The 17,793-nt window shown below is 44.1% G+C and overlaps 1 non-coding gene across 1 annotated transcript; it reads right to left on the bottom strand.

The window, feature by feature from the left end:
- Window positions 1-16,561: 16,561 nt before the first annotated feature.
- Window positions 16,562-16,668, bottom strand: LOC131247472 (small nucleolar RNA R71). Its single transcript, XR_009171765.1, has one exon. It is a non-coding gene; the product is annotated as a small nucleolar RNA R71 (small nucleolar RNA).
- Between the last annotated feature and the right edge of the window lie 1,125 nt (window positions 16,669-17,793).

Below are 17,793 nucleotides of genomic sequence, written 5' to 3'. Positions count from 1 at the left end.
CCACATGGGCCACACCAAATGAGTGGATGGATGGATGAAACACTACATAATGGTGGGCTCAAGGGGGGTGGGACGGCTAGCCCATGTTAGACGTCAACCCCACTTGGGACGTCCAGCAGGGCTGTTGGCCAGACAATACATGCCCCCAAAATGGGTGGTCTGGATGTCTTGATACACATGGAGAGGGTCCTAGCAAGGTGGGCCACCAAAAAGGGTCATTAAGGAGCCATACACACATGATTTATTAATTTATAAAAAGTCAGCAAGGTCCAGAAAAAAATTTTGCTGTAGAAAATATGTTGCTGCCCTCAAATTGTACACCCCATTAAAGTGGGCCCAGGTCCACCAAAAAGTGGAAAAATATGGGGCCAAGATCCCCTTATATGTATACATCAAGGTGGAGTCCACAAAAGTGGCCCACCATTTCAAAATCAAGTTGATAATTAAGGTTTTCCAATATGCAGAGTGGCTGGACAGTTTAGAAAATCTGGACCATACAGCCCTCTTGGTCCACTCTCTTGTGTTGTCAAATAAGGGCGGGTGGAGGTGGGATTTGGTACACTTTTAGGTGGGGTCCACACCTCAAAGAAAATTCTAAGAAATCAGAGAAAAAGGGGCCACAAACAACTCCTACAGTCCATACATTACTGCATTATAAAATTTCAGCAACTGGACAACAACATGTTGCTGTCTAGATTAGCCCATAAAATAAATAAATGGGAAATAAATCACTAACCCCACATGGTGGGGTTCACCTTGATGTGTCACATAACTCTCAGGCCCAAGTCTCTTCCAAGATCATTAATAAAATCAGGCCCAAAGGCCTTCCAAATCAAGCTAACAAAACTAGGCAACTTAGTTGGGCCTAGGCATCTAGTAACTTGGGCCTGGACGTCCCAAAAATTTAAAGAGCCAGGTTGGATGGCACATTAGGTGGGACACACAAATCAATGCATCCAAACCATAGAAAAGGGAGAAGAGATGGAGAAAGGAAGCATGCCGGCCATAAGGAGGGCTTTGCTACTATGAACCCTCTACAATGAAGAAATTAACATGTACATGCAAGATCTAAAGGAGTCCCATACATGCATGGACCTTACAAATAGAAATCTAAGGTTAGGATGCCGTCCCCACCATGATACTAAGGTCTAGATGACCCATGATGCATAAATGAAGGGAAATCTCATCAAGATGGGGTCCATGGAGAATGCCCCCATCAAGATCACATGCATGCAAGTGGTGGCTAAAGATCACATCCAAGGAGTGGTGTAGGACCTCCACCATTGATGTGGTGGGTCCTATACTCTCCATATGAAGCAAAAAAAGATATATGAAGAAAAATAATGTAATCTATCCTAGATGCTCATCCACCTCTAAGATCTCCCTTCTTCAAATCTTAAGTGTTATAGCTCCAATAGTGAGGTTTTAATGGTGATGATGAGTTTTTAAGGGTTAGATTTAGGGGGAAAAGAGAAGAAAGAGGGCTGAAAATTTCAACAATGGTGGACATTCAAAGCTTAGCAAGGAGAGTAAGAGAGGAAATAAGGGGGAGGAAAGAGGACATGGAGAGTTATAACTTGGGTGGAAATGATTTGTTTTAAGAAATGATGGATTTTAAGAAGAGCAAAATACTCATTGCTCATGGGGTAGGGTGAGTCATAATTGCTTTGAGAAAATAAAACTCATGATTATTATTTTTTTGGAGAAAGGAATCCCATGCATGCTTGGTGGCTATAGGTCCTTAGGCTAGGCCATCTGTCATCATGGAAATGGTGGTGTCATCACCATTGGGGAACGTGCACATGTTAGGCGAGTCCTATAAACACGATCAATTGTCCAAATAGAGCACAGCCCATGACTTTTAATGTACATGTCGGATTTATGCACATGATGCGGTGTTGGAACCGCGGCGTTGATGTGGTCACAACGGTATAGGTTTCGGTTCGATCCGAGTCGGGTTTACATGATGGGTCTTAAGGATGATTGCATACGAAATTTACAGGTTGTGGGTCACCAAAATTTGACCGGTAGGACCGTGGGACCTAATAGAACAAAATAGATACTAAGGATAAGGGTCTTACATCTCTCCCCTCATATAAAGAAATTTCGTCCTCAAAATTTACCACATCTAGTACAAAACGCCAAATGGAGAGAAATGCATCATCATATATATATCAATCATCATACAACAACATATAATACAATACAATCAATCAATCAAATAGATGCAGATAGCGCTCGCTGATCTCTACCTCTCGCTCCCAAAATGCCTCTGCTTCTGAATGATGACCCTATTGAACTCTCACCAGGGGAATGACCTTAGTCTGAAGAACCTTCTCCTTCCGATTAAGGATACGAATCGGCTGCTCAATGTAAGAAGCATCTTCATGGACCTTAAGGGGCTGCCAATCAATCACTGGAATAATGTCTGACCCACACTTCCGCAACATCAATACATGGAACACGTTGTGGATACCGGATAACTCAAAAGGTAATGCAAGCTTGTAGGCCACGGCGCCCACGTGCCTAATGATCTCAAAAGGTCATATGAATCTCGTGGCAAGCTTGCCCTTTGCTCCAAATCGCACCATGCCCTTCATGGGCGATACCTTGAGATACACTATGTCCCCAACTGTAAACTCCAGAGGACGATGCCGACGATCAGCAAAACTCTTCTGCCAGCTCTGAGCTGTGTGTATGCGTTGCTTGATGATATCAATGACCTCTGACATCTGCTGTACAAGATCGGGACCTAGGAGATGACACACTCTAACCTCAATCCAACAACTAGGAGGTTTATACAGTTTGCCATATAGTGCCTCAAAAGTAACCATGTTATTGGTCGTCTGATAACTGTTGTTGTACATAAAGTCGGCCAGGCATAAATGCTCGTCCCAACAACCCGCTAAGTCAATAACACAAGCTCTGAGCATATTCTCGAGGATCTGGTTGACCCTTTCAGTCTGCCCATTGGTCTGCAGATGATAAGTGGTGCTAAGCTACAAAGTGGTCCCCATCTCCTACTGAAAACTCCTCCAAAACTGAGACGTGAATCTGGGGTCTTAGTTAGAAATGATGAAAACTGGAATGTCATGCAGTCTCACTATCTCCTCAATGAATACCTTCGCAAGCAGGTCCAATGTCCAGGTCACACACATCGGAATAAAATGTACTGACTTTGTCAGATGATCAACGACAACCCAGATGATGTCGTAACTGCGTTGAGTCTTTGGCAAACCCATGATGAAATCAGTCAACACATGCTCCCATTTCCATAGTGGAATGCTTAACGACTGCAAAGGACTAGGGGGCCTCTTGTGGTCAGCCTTGACACACTTACAAGTGTCACACTCGGCCACAAAACTAGCAATCTGGCACTTCATCCCTGACCAGAAATACTGCCTCCTCATATCTCTGTACATCTTCGTGGTGCCCCGGTGGATAGTAAGTCGTGATCGGTGTGCCTTGGTCATCAGATCTCTATACAACTCTGGCATGTTCGGAACACACAATCGGCCTCTATAGTGAAATCCACCATCGGAACCAATCTGCCAGTCTGACTGCTCCTCGGATGCTGCCTCTGCTTAGTATCCTTGTAATAACTCATCTATTTGTTGAGCCTCGATCAACCTTGCGACAAGAGAGGGTTGAATCAACAGGCTCGAAAGCTGAACAGTAGAGGATTGCAGGCCAAACTGAAAGTCGAACTCAGATACATCTTCAAGCATCTTCCATTCATGAACCATCATCTATGCCATCAGGCCTCATGGCTGACGGCTGAGCGCATCTGCCACCACGTTTGCCTTACTTAGGTAGTACTGAAGGTCGAAATCATAATCCTTCAAGAGCTCTATCCATCTCTTCTGCCACATATTTAGTTCCGAATGTGAAAACAATTACTTCAGGCTCTGATGGTCTGAGAAGAGCTCGAACCTAACTCCATAGAGATAATGCCTCCAAACCTTCAGTGTGAAGACAACTGTTGCCAACTCCAGATCATGCATGGGATAGTTCAGCTCATGGACCTTGAGCTGGCGCGAGGCATATGCCAGAGGTCTCCCGTGCTACATTAGGACAACACCCAAACCAACTCTGGAGGCATCGGTAAACACAACAAACCCCTCACTCCCAAAGGAAAGAGTGGGATGGGAGTGGACATGAGGCATCCCTTCAACTCCACAAATGCCTCCTCATAGCTGTCATTCCAGATGAACTCATCACCCTTCCACGTCAATTGGGTCAGTGGTGCTGCAATACAAGAAAACCCCTCGATGAATATCCCACTAGGCTAAGGAAGCTACAGATCTTGTACGCAGTCATGGGTTGGCCCCACTAACGCATTGCATCGATCTTCGAGGGGTCTGCAGTGACACCCTCCCTCGTCACCACATGATCAAGGAACTTCACTTTCTCCTGCTAGAACTCACACTTCTCCAGCTTTGCATACAACTGGTGGGCACGGAGGGTCTCTAACACTATTAACAAATACATCTCATGGTCCTCCCGAGTCCTCGAATATACCAAAATATCATGTAAAAAGACTACAACAAACTGGTCAAGGTAGGGCCGGAAGATCTCATTCATCAGTTACATGAAGACAACGGGTGCATTAATTAGCCCAAATACATGACCAGAAACTCGAAGTGACCGTAGCGCATCTGGAAAGCTATCTTCGGAATGTCCTCCTCTGAGACCCGAATCTGATGATAACCGGAGCGCAAGTCAATCTTAGAAAAGAACTGAGCACCCTGCATCTGGTAGAATAAATCATCAATCTTTGGGAGCGGGTATTTATTCTTGATAGTGAGTTTGTTGAGCTTGCAGTAATCTACACAAAGCCTCAATGAGCCATCCTTCTTCTTTACGAATAATACCGGGGCTCCCCATGGCGAACTACTAGGATGAATAAAACCCAACTCTTGCAACTTGTCCAACTGCGCCTGTAGCTCAAAGTAACTCCGTTGGTGCCATCTGATACAGGGCCTTCGAGATAGGAGTGGTACTGGGCACTAGATCTATTTGAAACTCTATCTACCGGTGTAGCGACAAACCCAGAATCTCCTGAAACACATCTGAGAACTCACAAACAACTGGCAACTGCTCGAAATACCTAACCACTGACTCGTCAACAACATAGGCTAACAAGCTAGACAGTGGTTGTCTCCTAGGCTCGACAACAAACTGGAACATAGGCAAGTCAGGTATGCAGAATGTGAGTAACCTGGCGGAGCAATCCAACACAGTATGGTACTCGGCAAGCCAATCCATACCCAGGATAACATCATACTCGGTTATCAACAACATGAACAAATCTGCAGGCAGGAACATCTCTTTAACCAAGACGGGACAAGATGAACAAAGACGGCTCCCAAGGGAGTCGAAACTGGTAGGGCCTCAAAAGTAGACTCCGACGAAAGACCGGTCGATCGACAGAACTCGTTGGCCACAAATGAATGAGATGCTCTGGAATCAGATAATACACGAGCAATGCAAGCAGAGATAAGAAGAATACCCTCAACTACTCCACCTGATGATGACTGAGGGTCCTGGCCTTGCACCTGTTGTGCGGCATAGAATCTACCCTGAGCTAGCAAGGGAAGCAAACCTGACGTCTGAGGGTCTGCGACCTGCTGAGTGGCATAAAACTTGCCCTGGGATGGTGGGGGAGGTGCTTGTCCCCTCTGCTGTGGTCTCTGCGATGACCTACCCTGCTACCTATGCTGTTGCGGAGGAGGCCTAGGAGGCTAATGCTAGGGTCGCTGCTACTGTTGCTACTGTGGTGGATGGTGGGGGGGTTGTTGTGGTGCCCTCTACTACTTCTGCTACTGTGGATGGGGACACTCGTACCTACAATGTCCCGTCTACCCATAACTAAAATAAAGTCCGGTGAATGGTCTAGAAGAAGATGAAGCTGGCTGCGAAGAAGATATCACTGGTTGGGCTGCATTCTGTCGAAACCCTGAACGGTCCCTACGCCGACGGTGCTGCAGCTGGAGGGAGATACAGGAATGCACCTTCCTCTTCCGATCTCCCCCCTGATCTCAGGATCTCTGATAAGTAGCCCAATCATCCTCATACACTAGGGCCTTGTGCACAACCTTAGTAAAAGTAGTGAGAAGATGCCCAACTACTCTACTCCTGAGAGCAGGATGCAAGCCGCTCATAAAATGGTGAGCCTTCTGCCTCTCATCATCCATCAAGTAAGTCATGAAGCGGGACAAAGAAACAAAGGAGGACTCGTACTATGCCACTGTTATATCACCCTAGACCAATTTTTTAAACTTTAAGGCTCTCTGCTCCTGAATGTGCTCAGGGAAGAACTTCTGGTCGAAACAATCCACGAAGTCCTTCTAGGTCCATACAAAATTTGGCCTGAGGGATCTAGAAATAAAAGCCTACTAGTGCTGGGCCTCGCTCTAAAGAAGAAAAATGGCTAGAGGAACTCACCGCTGTGATGTACATCGCATGGTGTTGAAGATCCTCTCCACCTCTGTACGTCATAACTCGGCCATTGTGGGATCGGGCTCACCCTTAAAACGTGGGAGATCGTACTGATGAAAATCTCGATAAAGGGCACTTGATCATGTCTGCTCCCTATGCTCCGAGGTCTCCTCTATCTGTCAGCTCTGCCCCTAGAGGGTGACGGTAATTGCCTAAAGCATCTACTGTAACTGCTCGGCTCCTATTGGAATGGTAGGTGCGGGAGGGGTTACACTAGCCTTAGGTGGAGGCACAGGAACTGCAAGAGTGGGTGCCTCGGGCATGGGTACGGCAAGCTCCGGCGGAGGAATGGGATCAACTGGGGGCAGAACAAGGACCTCTGGAATAGGTTCGAGACTAGGGTCTGCAACAGGTGGAGTGGGATGCGCTTAGGTCGCTAGAGTAGAATGATAATCACGACCACGGGCAACACGGCCACAGGCGCCATGACCACAGGTACCAGGAGAGGCACCTCGCCTAGGCGGCATGACCTACACAAGAACAAAGGTGATGGACACCTTGAGATTAGAATCCTTCAGGGACTCGGATATTAGGGACACAGAATCAAGAGAGGACACGCTTGAAATAGATATGTAATGTTGTCCTGAGTTACTTATGGGTTATTTTGTTATGCCCTGATACCAACTCCTGTCCCGCCTCGAACTCAGAAACTGAGCTCACAGAATTCCCGATTGCCCAATCTGGTGGCGACAACCTCTGTAGTACCCCATTCTCAGCTCATGGCGCCCATTCACTAAGTTTCGATCTTGGGATCCTATAAGGAGGATTTCTATCACACAAGTCTGATTCATAATGAGCATACCCAAGATCATAACATCATAACCATAGATAAATAACAATAGGACCACTAAGAATTTAAACTTTTTACAAGTACAAGGCTCAAAGGGAAAATATGAAGTCTATATAAAGAAAACTCCAAGAGGATCAGCGGCACGCTCCTGCTCCTGCTCCACTCTCAGTCCTAGGATCACCTGCATGCATTAATCGTGCATAAGCTTATAGAAAGCTTAGAGGGTGGTGTAAGTGTATGCAGGACATGTGTCATGAATGCGGTAGCAGAGAATGTAGAAGAATGTGATAAGATCATGAATACCACTAGCTATGACAAGGCTAAGCAATGCAAGGCAGGATACCATCTGCTAATCAAAGGCTATGCAATGTGGGGCTATACAGCCAAGTGTCATATGCAATATACAATGCAGTCATGCTCATCCTCATATCAAGTTTACAAATCAGTACAATTCCTCACTGTGAAATCATCAGCGTCAAATACACTATCTGCTGACTGCCACTCTCCTAGTCGCGCAACCCAGTGAGCGTAAGAGACCATACTACCCACCTGTGGACAGTCAATCACCAACAAGGCTAGACAGTAGTGAACCCATTTACTAGCTGGTCAAACTTAATCTAGCTATTGCCCCCTCACTTAGGCTGGTAAGGCCACACCCCTCCCAACCGACCACGATATAGTAGGAGATGCGGCCTAATAGTAAAGGCACCGATGCTCATGTTTTCCAATCAGTCTCGGCGTTAGAGCATCTCCTGGTACCATGAAGGTCTGAGACTTTCACCCAAGGACATCCTACGTGCCCTAAGTGCTTAAATAAATATTTTCGGTCTCCAAATTTGGCCATTGACAATATACCTGTGGAGGCTATAGCCCTGATGAAGCAAGGGTGAATATCAATGTGCTATGCAATGCCATATGCATGAATCAAACCAATCAACCATGCATCCAATCCTACACATCCAAAGCGCTCAAGTGGGACAACTCCACCACCTTGGGAGTCCCATGACCAATCAACCATCTATCAAGCACACAAATGATGCCTATGAGTCATGAAAATGACTAAGTGTGCCATGAAATGATGTACTCACCTCGGGTCTAGATACTTAGACAAATTTTCCCATGGATAGGAAGGAACACAACCACTAGTGGGGGCCCAATAGCTTGGGGTAGCCCACGAGACTAAGTAGACAATGTCATGGGCCTAAATGATAAGATTGGGCCCGGCAAGGGTCTATGGTGAACTTTTAACCATCCATAGATGAGAAAGGCCTATCAAATGGGCCTAGAGGGGTCTATAATGGGGACATTTAACCAACAATAACCCCCAAAGGTGGCCCAACCATAATCTATCTAGAAGGAAGGCCCAGGGCCCAAATCCATTATAAGAATAAACGGGGTAGCCATATACATATATTCCACACAATGGGCCTTAAGAAGATGGCCCAACCTACATACAACAACATGGGCTAAAAGAGGTAAATCATCGCCCAAGTCTCAATGACCACCAAATCCATGCATTATGTTGTTCTTAGTGAGCAGTCCTTAAGCCTAAATACATAGACAAAAATCATGTCAAGGTTAGGTCAAACGGGCTTTGCAACATCAGCCCAAAAATTGTACTTTTCATGGGAAATTAAGGACCCAATTACATTTATAATTTAGCCCGCAAGTCCAGCATAATGGTGGAAACAGCCCATACATACAACTGGGCCAAGCTTGGACGTCCTAGCCTAATCTGGGACTGCTGGGTGTCCTAAAAATCTGGTTCATCTAAGGTCCTCATAATTCAACTAAAGTGGGCCTCTGAGAGCAATAATTGAGCCCAAAAATTTAAGAATAAAAGCATGAAACATAAACACAAGTCTCTTAATATGATGGGCCCCACACCCTTTAAAATTTCAGCCATATAAAATGTACTTTTAAGGCCCCTTGCTAGACTTTCAGCCCACCTAACTTCTTGGGCCTGCTGAGGTCCAAAAATTAGTAAAATTAAGTGAATATTAATTCCATGGTGGTCAACAATATACACAAGGGGGCCCTACTAGATGGAGAGTGGATATGCATCACATAAATCAAGTGAGCCTACTACTGGACCGCAAGTCCAGCAGCAGCGTAAGGCAATGAGCATCCCACATAGGGGTGGACGGTCTAAGGCTTGGTCAGCCTGGCCAACATATATCAAGGTGGGCCCCACGTGTGGATGTCCACCAGGAAGTGGACACGTCCACGTGGGCTACACCAAATGAGTGGATGGATGGATGAAACACTACATCATGGTGGGCTCAAGGGGGGTGGGACAGCCAGCCCATGTTGGACGTCAACCCCACTTCGGACGTCAAGCAGGGCTGCTGGCCCGACAATACATGCCCCTAAAATGAGTGGTCTGGATGTCTTGATACACATGGAGAGGGTCCCAGCAAGGTGGGTGTAACGCCCTGAAAATCGAGGGTCGAGCATAAACTCAACACATGAGTTCTAACGCATCACTTATGCAACATAGATAATGATGATTAAATGTTGTTTGTGTTAGTGCATTAATCATGAATGGGATTATACCAAAAAATAATTCATACTCCAGATCAATTCATATAACGTAAGTGGAAGACTGGAAAATGTATATAGACGTGTATGAGCCAAAGGATCACGATCGGTCTCCAGAGTATGAATACATCACTGAGTCACCATATACATGTAATAGTTCAAAATCGTTCAACTACAATAATAAACCCTGTAGCCCCATCGATCCGAATGGCCTAAGCAAAACCATCGGAGAATTACATATATGAGAACTCATCCTAATCGTCATACTAATAGGGCTCCGCCTCCTGAGTTGCATCGTCATCTGCAACTAAGACAGAGTCTGGTGGGTGTTCAAAACACCATCCTAGAATGTGGGAGTGAGTGATCAACTCAGTGGGATCATAGAGCAAAGGTTAACATGTTATCAATTCAGTCAAACAGTAATGATAAAGCAGACATATTAGACATTCCTAAATACTCTTATTAATGTAAGGATAAAATGTAAGCATGATGCATGCCCTCGCCTACACTCCCTTGTGCGACACCATCTTACGGTCGAGGCATGCTTTCTTCCCTCTGTGCTTTTCAACTCGGGGCACATGCAGTGCGATGAAATGAGAATGATTACCGAGTTATTATTAGTCCCTTTCATACAGTAGGATTGGGAAGCTAAGGTACCTCCCTTATATCAATTCCCAAACAATGATCCATTCTAGGGTCGTTAGTCTTAGTAAATCTCATACGATGATACGGTTCTAGGTCGCTGCAAAGGGCTCGTCACCTTATCAATGCAGGCCTAGTGTACTCTTATTACTACGTAAGGGCTCTTCGCCTCTACGCAGTCTTAGTGTATGCTCGAAGTCACTACAAAGGGCTCGTCACCTTATCAGTGTAGGCCGACAGCTCGAATACAGTGTCCCATACCACCGTATTCGGCTCACAAGTCTGGGTTGCTCACTGGTCACTACGGGGAGGTTCGTCACCCCAGCGTAGACCGACAGCTCAACCACGGTGTCCCATACCACCATGCCCGGCTCATGAGTCTTAGCGGATCGAGGTACCAAGGTTTAAAAGGGTTTTCATTGGTGAGTTTGGTACCTTAGATTCAAGCAGTAATGTCCATATGTGGTGAACATACAATAGGGCCAATTGGGTTACTTGACGAGCTTGACTAGTACGAGTGCACGTTGAGTTAATCGACATGAAGTGCATAAGCACTCCGTGTCGCCTAACCACTGTCGACATCCCAAGTACGACTCAGATTCATTAATCACGTCCTATGTGGCGAGACAACCTTAGCCACTAAATCAGAACCTGTTACCGATTGCCTGGACTATTTCATAGTCCCAAACACATTCAATTATAACAGATAATCATACCAGCTAATTAGGACAGTAATGGATCAACAATTCCAATCATGCAAGCATGTGAGCATTTGATGGATTTTATCTTAACCATGAATTCACACATAGGTAGTGTCTAAGTAAAACAGACAAAGAAGATAAGTTACATGGAGGAAATCATACACATCGTTAAGGTAGTTGAGAATTTCTTCTCAATACCCATATAAAGTACAATTTGTTACACACTTGTCCATTCAGACATTTCTACAAACACTTAGACTACATATTTCAACATACATGACGTATGTTGGTGATAGCACGTATTAGGGTAAATCCTTACACTAGGGAATTGCCTCGTATACCACACGCATATACCCACGGCGGATAATCATGGCATGCATGAATCCGGGTTCCATATTCATTTAATTATTTTCACAAACACTTGGGCTACACACTTTAACATATATAACGTATATCGGCCGTGGCGTGATTTAGGGCAAGTCCTTTCGCTAAGGAGTTGTTGCATATATAACAAGCATATATCTATGACAAATAATCATGTTAGGCATAATTTCAAATTCCATGCGTGTTCAAATATCACAACATGTACATAAAATACACTATATGTCACATAGTTCATATATACTTGTAAAATGAAACAGACAATGCATTTCGCATGTAAAATAGCACCCATGTCAGTTATAAATCATTAACCGACATTGAAGGCTTTGAAAACCGTAACGTATACATTTATAGTCCACACTTGTCGCCGGTAGACTCGTAACGAACTCAGTTTTAAAGCTAAGTCTTTGTCTACGGCAGATTGACAACCTATAACATAAATTAGGTTACCTATTTCATAACTTATACTATCTGAAACCCTAAAATAGATTAGGGTTAGGTTTTCTTACCTAAGAACAGGATTGGTATTGCCTGTATAGCGACACAGGAGTGTTGGCTAAGCACGTGGAGCATCAGGGAAAGATCCCAACATCTATCTCTCACTCTCTCTCTCTCTCTCTCTCTCTCTCTCTCTCCCCTTGACTTTCTTCTTCTCTTTTCTCTCTTCTTTCCCTTAGGGTTTGCAAAATTCATATGGCATATGAGAGGGAGTGTTTAAGGTCCTTATATAGGCCCAGGTTTGATGGGAATGGCCCTAGGGCCAAGGTATACTTAGGTTATATCCAAATACGGACTGTTCCGTCCAATGGAGTACTTCTGGTGGCCCCTTTTCCACGTGTGGTCGGACTTAAGCTCCTTGACCATGGATCTAGGTCAGGCTGAGTTTTCGTTTCGATCGAATTTACAGATCAGCCGTGGCGGACCGGTTTCAGTTCAACGGTCACGGTCACTCGATCAGGGCCACAAGTACATCGACATGTGTGGGACATTTCTCCTGATCCGAGGGTGTATTTGGGTTAGATTCTGACGGTCTAAATTTTTATATTTGGCCCACAAGCGACATGACTCAGATTACTTAAATTCAGATTTTTATTTCAAAATATTTTCACGTTTCTCACACTCTTTGCTCTGGGCTCAAGTTGTGTAGTTTTAGACAAAATTAAGACTTAATTTTTGAAGGGGTTGTCAATTCCAGTAATGTAGTTATAACTGTATAGTTTCGGGGTAATCGGACTTTCGACGTGTAGTCCAGGTCCGATACGGAGTTTCGGTGTGCTCCCGAGAGCAACTGGGTTTTGAGATGGATTCTAGATTTCAGGGTAATGTAGCGTCAATGATTCTGCATGTTTTTGGTCTTGCAGATCATATTTAAAGCGATTAATGCTAATTTCATAAGCACTCTAGTTTAGCACTTGCTAACATTAACCTAATTTCTAAAAGGTTTTGGTCCTAGGTGATTTCTGTTTGAGGTGGTACTTGGGTCTTTGTACGGGTTTTTCTGAGACATTACAGTGTGCCACCAAAAAGGGTCATTAAGGAGCCATACACACATGATTTATCAATTTATAAAAACTGGACAACACGGTCTAGAAAAAAATTCTGCTGCAAAAAATATGTTGCTGCCCTCAACTTGTGCACCCCATTAGAGTGGGCCCAAGTCCACAAAAATTGGGAAAATATGGGGCTAAGATCCCCTTATATGCATACATCAAGGTGGAGTCCACAAAAGTGGCCCACCATTTCAAAATCAAGCTGATAATTAAGGTTTTCTAACATACAGAGTGGCTGGACAGTCTAGAAAATCTGGACCGTATAGCCCTCTTGGCCCACTCTCTTGTGTGATCAAACAAGGGCGGATGGAGGTGAGATTTGGTACACTTCTAGGTGGGGTCCACACCTCAAAGAAAATTTTAGGAAATCAGAGAAAAAGGGGCCACAAACAATGCCTCCAGCTCATACATTACAATACTATAAAATTTCAGCAATCTGGACAGCACATGTTGCTATCTAGATTAGCCCATAAAATAAATAAATGGGAAATAAATCACAGACCCCACAAGGGGGGTGATGAGTGTCGAATGTTGCATCTCAGACCCCAGTAATTGCCTGATTTTACGTACATGATAAGGTTTAATGCCATATTTTAATCGTGTTTTTATTACAGGATGAAATCAGGAGTGTGTACTGAAAGATGATGTTAAGAACATGGATTTGGCACTCCAAAATTACCAGAGCACGGGATGGACTCCAGAAAACCAATAGTGAAGATTTTACACGCCTGGGATTGAGGAAAGCAAGGCAAAGGGGCTCGAAAAGGGTCCAGAATGCAAGATCACATGTTTCCCGCCATCCGATCAACTCGAAACTTCATACACGTGATGGGGACCATAAATTAACCGTACATATTAAATTTCAGCCATTGACGATCTCGGGAAGTGGTCTAACGGCCAGATCAGCCCCTTAATTCATTAAGTGGGGCCCGCTGGATATCTGGATATACATCAATTTTGGTCCTGACGGTTTAAAGAAGATGAGCAATAGGATGGACGGATTGGATTTCTCGAAATCATCACAGTGGACCCATATGTATAATGTATGTACATAGTGCACATGTGCACTATCGGAGCACCGAACGCACCTAAGTCGGTCAGCAGCGCTGACCCGACTTTCCTTTTCAAAAACGGAAAATTCCGTTTCAGCGCCGCGCGTAACGGACGGAAGATCCGTTTTTACGGACCGCTGTGGGCCCCACCGGTAGCACGTACGGTTAATCTAAACCGTTCATCGTGTAGAAGGGTTCAATATCTACAAAACCATGTTTTCAGTTTGTGCCCATGCATGCACACGTGTGAGCTACAGAGGTCACAAGCGGGCTGCCCTATAACGTTCAAAAAGATCTCAGCATGATTCCTTCTCTGGGCCGCGTCCACGCAAATTCAAAACCATCCATCTTTGATCGAAATCTCGTCCTGAATCCAATGGACGGGGTGGATTTTCCCGAAAATGCCTATGTGGGGCCCACCGAGCATCACAGCGGACAGACTCCGCGTACCCTGTTTTAGCGCCCGGACGCTGTCCGATTTTTGCAGCAGTTGTGGCCCACCTCTACAGTTCAGATGAAAGATCCAAGCCGTCCATCATGTAGACGATTCGAAAACGTCCTAAGGGACGGTATTTGTTTGGAAACCGAGCGAGAAAACCAAGGCTGTTTTGCATCCGAACTCGGCTGCGTAAAGAAGTTCCGCACGCGGCTGTTGCTGCGACAGCGTTTCCAGCACGTCTCTCCACCGTCCTTCCAGTTGCTATAAGAAAGAGAGAGAGAGCTCGTTTTGGAGGGGAGAGCCAGGGAATTCCAGATCTAGAGCAAGGGAGAGAAGAAAGAGAAGAAAGAGAAGAAAGAAGAGAGAGAGATCGATTGGTTTGGTGTTTTGTTTTGATGAATTTTGTTTAATCTTTTTGATGGATTTTATGGGTCACTAATCTTTCAGCTAGGGCTGAGATGAAGCCCCTAATTTGATTAGTTCTTGTATTGGTTGAATTCACTTTGAATATTAATTAATTTGTTTCTTTCTCTAAGTGGGCTTGATTGTTTAAATTCTATACTTCTCCATCTATGAACTTGATTAAAGTATATATATGGATGTTGTTTGGATGCTTATTATAGGTGCTTGTGTCTGATCAAGAACAGGTTTCCTATAGAGGAAGAAACATGATGCTTTAATGAATTGTACATCCCTTATGCCCGACCAAGGATATGGGATATGTCATTCATGGCATTGCTTAAAGGAATTAGACAGTCTGTATGCCCGATTAAGGACACAGATTGTGCTTTCTCTATTTAAGTGGTATCAATCTAGATCAAGGTGAATCAACAGACAAAATAAGGGTTAGGATAATTAGGGGTGGATTCGAAAGTCCTAGTGCTCTCTCTCTGATTGAATTTTCTTCCCTGTTCTTAATTAATTGTTTTTCATAAAATTGTGCCTAGTAATTCATTCCATTATTTGTTGGATTAGTTAAGGAGAATCATAGATTTGAATTGTGACGACCAGTCCTCGTGGGAACGATCTCGTAATACGTACCGTATCTGCATCTGATTCGTATACTTGCGAGTTTAAAAATCATTTAAATCGTGTTGGTTTAAATAAAACATCAAGTTTTTGGTGCCGTTGCCGGGGACTGTTTCATTCCAAATTGAATTTGGGATTCTCTCTTATCATAATTCATAGCTTAGGATTTTTTCTAACTTAGAGTTCTTTTCTTGATTTTAGAAACTAACCTATTTCCTGTTTTGTAGGATCCTGACATAAATTTCTAAGTTAGATTCTAACATAGATTTCCAAATTGGAAGTGAAGGAGGTGCTCCCTATTCTTCAGACATCAATCATCTCCTTTTCCGGGTTCTTTCTTCCCATTCTTATTTACATAGTTTTAACTTGTTTTAGAATCTCATAGTTTCTAGGTCTAGTTTTATTTCTCTTAGGTTGCTTCTTAGTTTAGTTTTCTTTCTTACATTGCAATAACATAGTTTATGCTAGGACGTAGATCTCTGAATATAGAACTAGCACCGTTTGATCCTGAGATTGAAAGAACAATTCGTGAGAGATTGAGAAATAATCCTGTTGAAATGGCGAATGAGACTGAAGTGAAAGCTCTCAAAGATTATTCAGCTCCTGTCCAATTTAATGCGCCTTCATGCATAGTGTTGCCAATCACTACGGCAGCACACTTTGAACTTAAACCTGGAGTCATACAATTGTTGCCATCCTTTTATGGATTGGACAAGGAGGACCCATATCATCATGTGAAAGAATTCTTAAACATTTGCTCCACCTTTAAGTTCCAAAACTTCTCAGACGATTCGATCCGCCTACGCCTGTTTCCTTTTTCTTTGAAGGATAAGGCGAAAGCATGGTTGAATTCTCTAGAAGTTGGATCTATCACTACATGGGACCAACTGTCTAAGAAGTTCTTAAACAAGTTCTTCCCCGTTCACAAAACCAATGCCCTCCGTAGAGAAATTACTAACTTCACACAAAAAGAGGGCGAGCACTTTCATGAATGTTGGGAAAGATGGAAGGACTTGCTTCTTAAATGTCCTCACCATGGTTTTAAGAAGTGGCAACAAGTTCAATACTTCTATGACGGTCTGACACCACAGAACCGTCGCATGGTTGATGCCACTAGTGGAGGGTCATTCATGACCAAAAGTGATGTCGAAGCGTGGAACTTCTTTGAAACCTTGTGCGAAAATTCCCAGCAATGGGATTATTCAAATAGAGGTGACAGAAGTCCCCAACCACAAAAGAGAGGTGGTATATATGAGATAGGAGTCATGCCAGAGCTGAACGTCAAGCTTGATAACCTGACAAAGAAAGTTGATGCTCTGGTATTAAATAATGGACCACCACAAATAGCTCAAGTTGAGGCATATGCCACATGTTCTAGTCCTGCCCATCCTATGCAGTCTTGTCCATCTGGTGCAGCATTCCTAGAACTTCTCTCTGAACAAGTTCATGCTATGAACACTTTTCAAAAATCTGGGAATGATCCTTACTCGAACACATACAACCCAGGGTTGGCTAGACATCCAAATTTCTCGTGGACAAAAGGACCACAACAAGGAGGACCATCTGGAAATCCTCCCATGCAACCGCACCTCCAAGTTGGTAGTCAACAACCTCAACAGTTTCCACAATATCAACAACTGCCTACACAATCAAGGAAACCATCTCTTGAGGATACACTCCATCTTTTCATACAGAGTTCTCTCCAATTCCAAAAAGACACCCAACAAACCTTACTGGCCAACTAGCAAAGCTTACATGCAAATGCACAATCCATTGCCAAGCTGGAAGTACAAATGGGTCAACTAGCTACCACATTGAGTGAGAGAGAGAAGGGCAAGTTCCCTAGCCAACCTGAGGCTAATCCAAAGGGACAGTATGAGATTGGCTCTAATTCCAACCAAGGGCAATATCATGAACAGGCCAAATCGATCACCACCCTTAGGTCAGGCAAGCAGATTGATAACAGAATAGAGATGCCTGGGGATGAATCAAATTCTAAAACAGAAGATCAAGATGAAGCAGAGAGCCATACCAATGCATCCAAAGTCCAAAAGCTCTCTGACTCTCCAAGAGCCACTAATGTGCCACCTTATGTGCCCAAAGCACCCTTTCCTCAACGTCTGGCACCAATAAAGAAAAGAAATAACTTTGATGAAATCTTGGATGT

Source organism: Magnolia sinica, chromosome 5 (genome assembly GCF_029962835.1).
Source record: "Magnolia sinica isolate HGM2019 chromosome 5, MsV1, whole genome shotgun sequence".
Lineage (NCBI taxonomy): Eukaryota > Viridiplantae > Streptophyta > Magnoliopsida > Magnoliales > Magnoliaceae > Magnolia > Magnolia sinica.
Note: the sequence above shows the minus strand (reverse complement) of the source record. Positions and strands in the feature narration are given on the sequence as shown.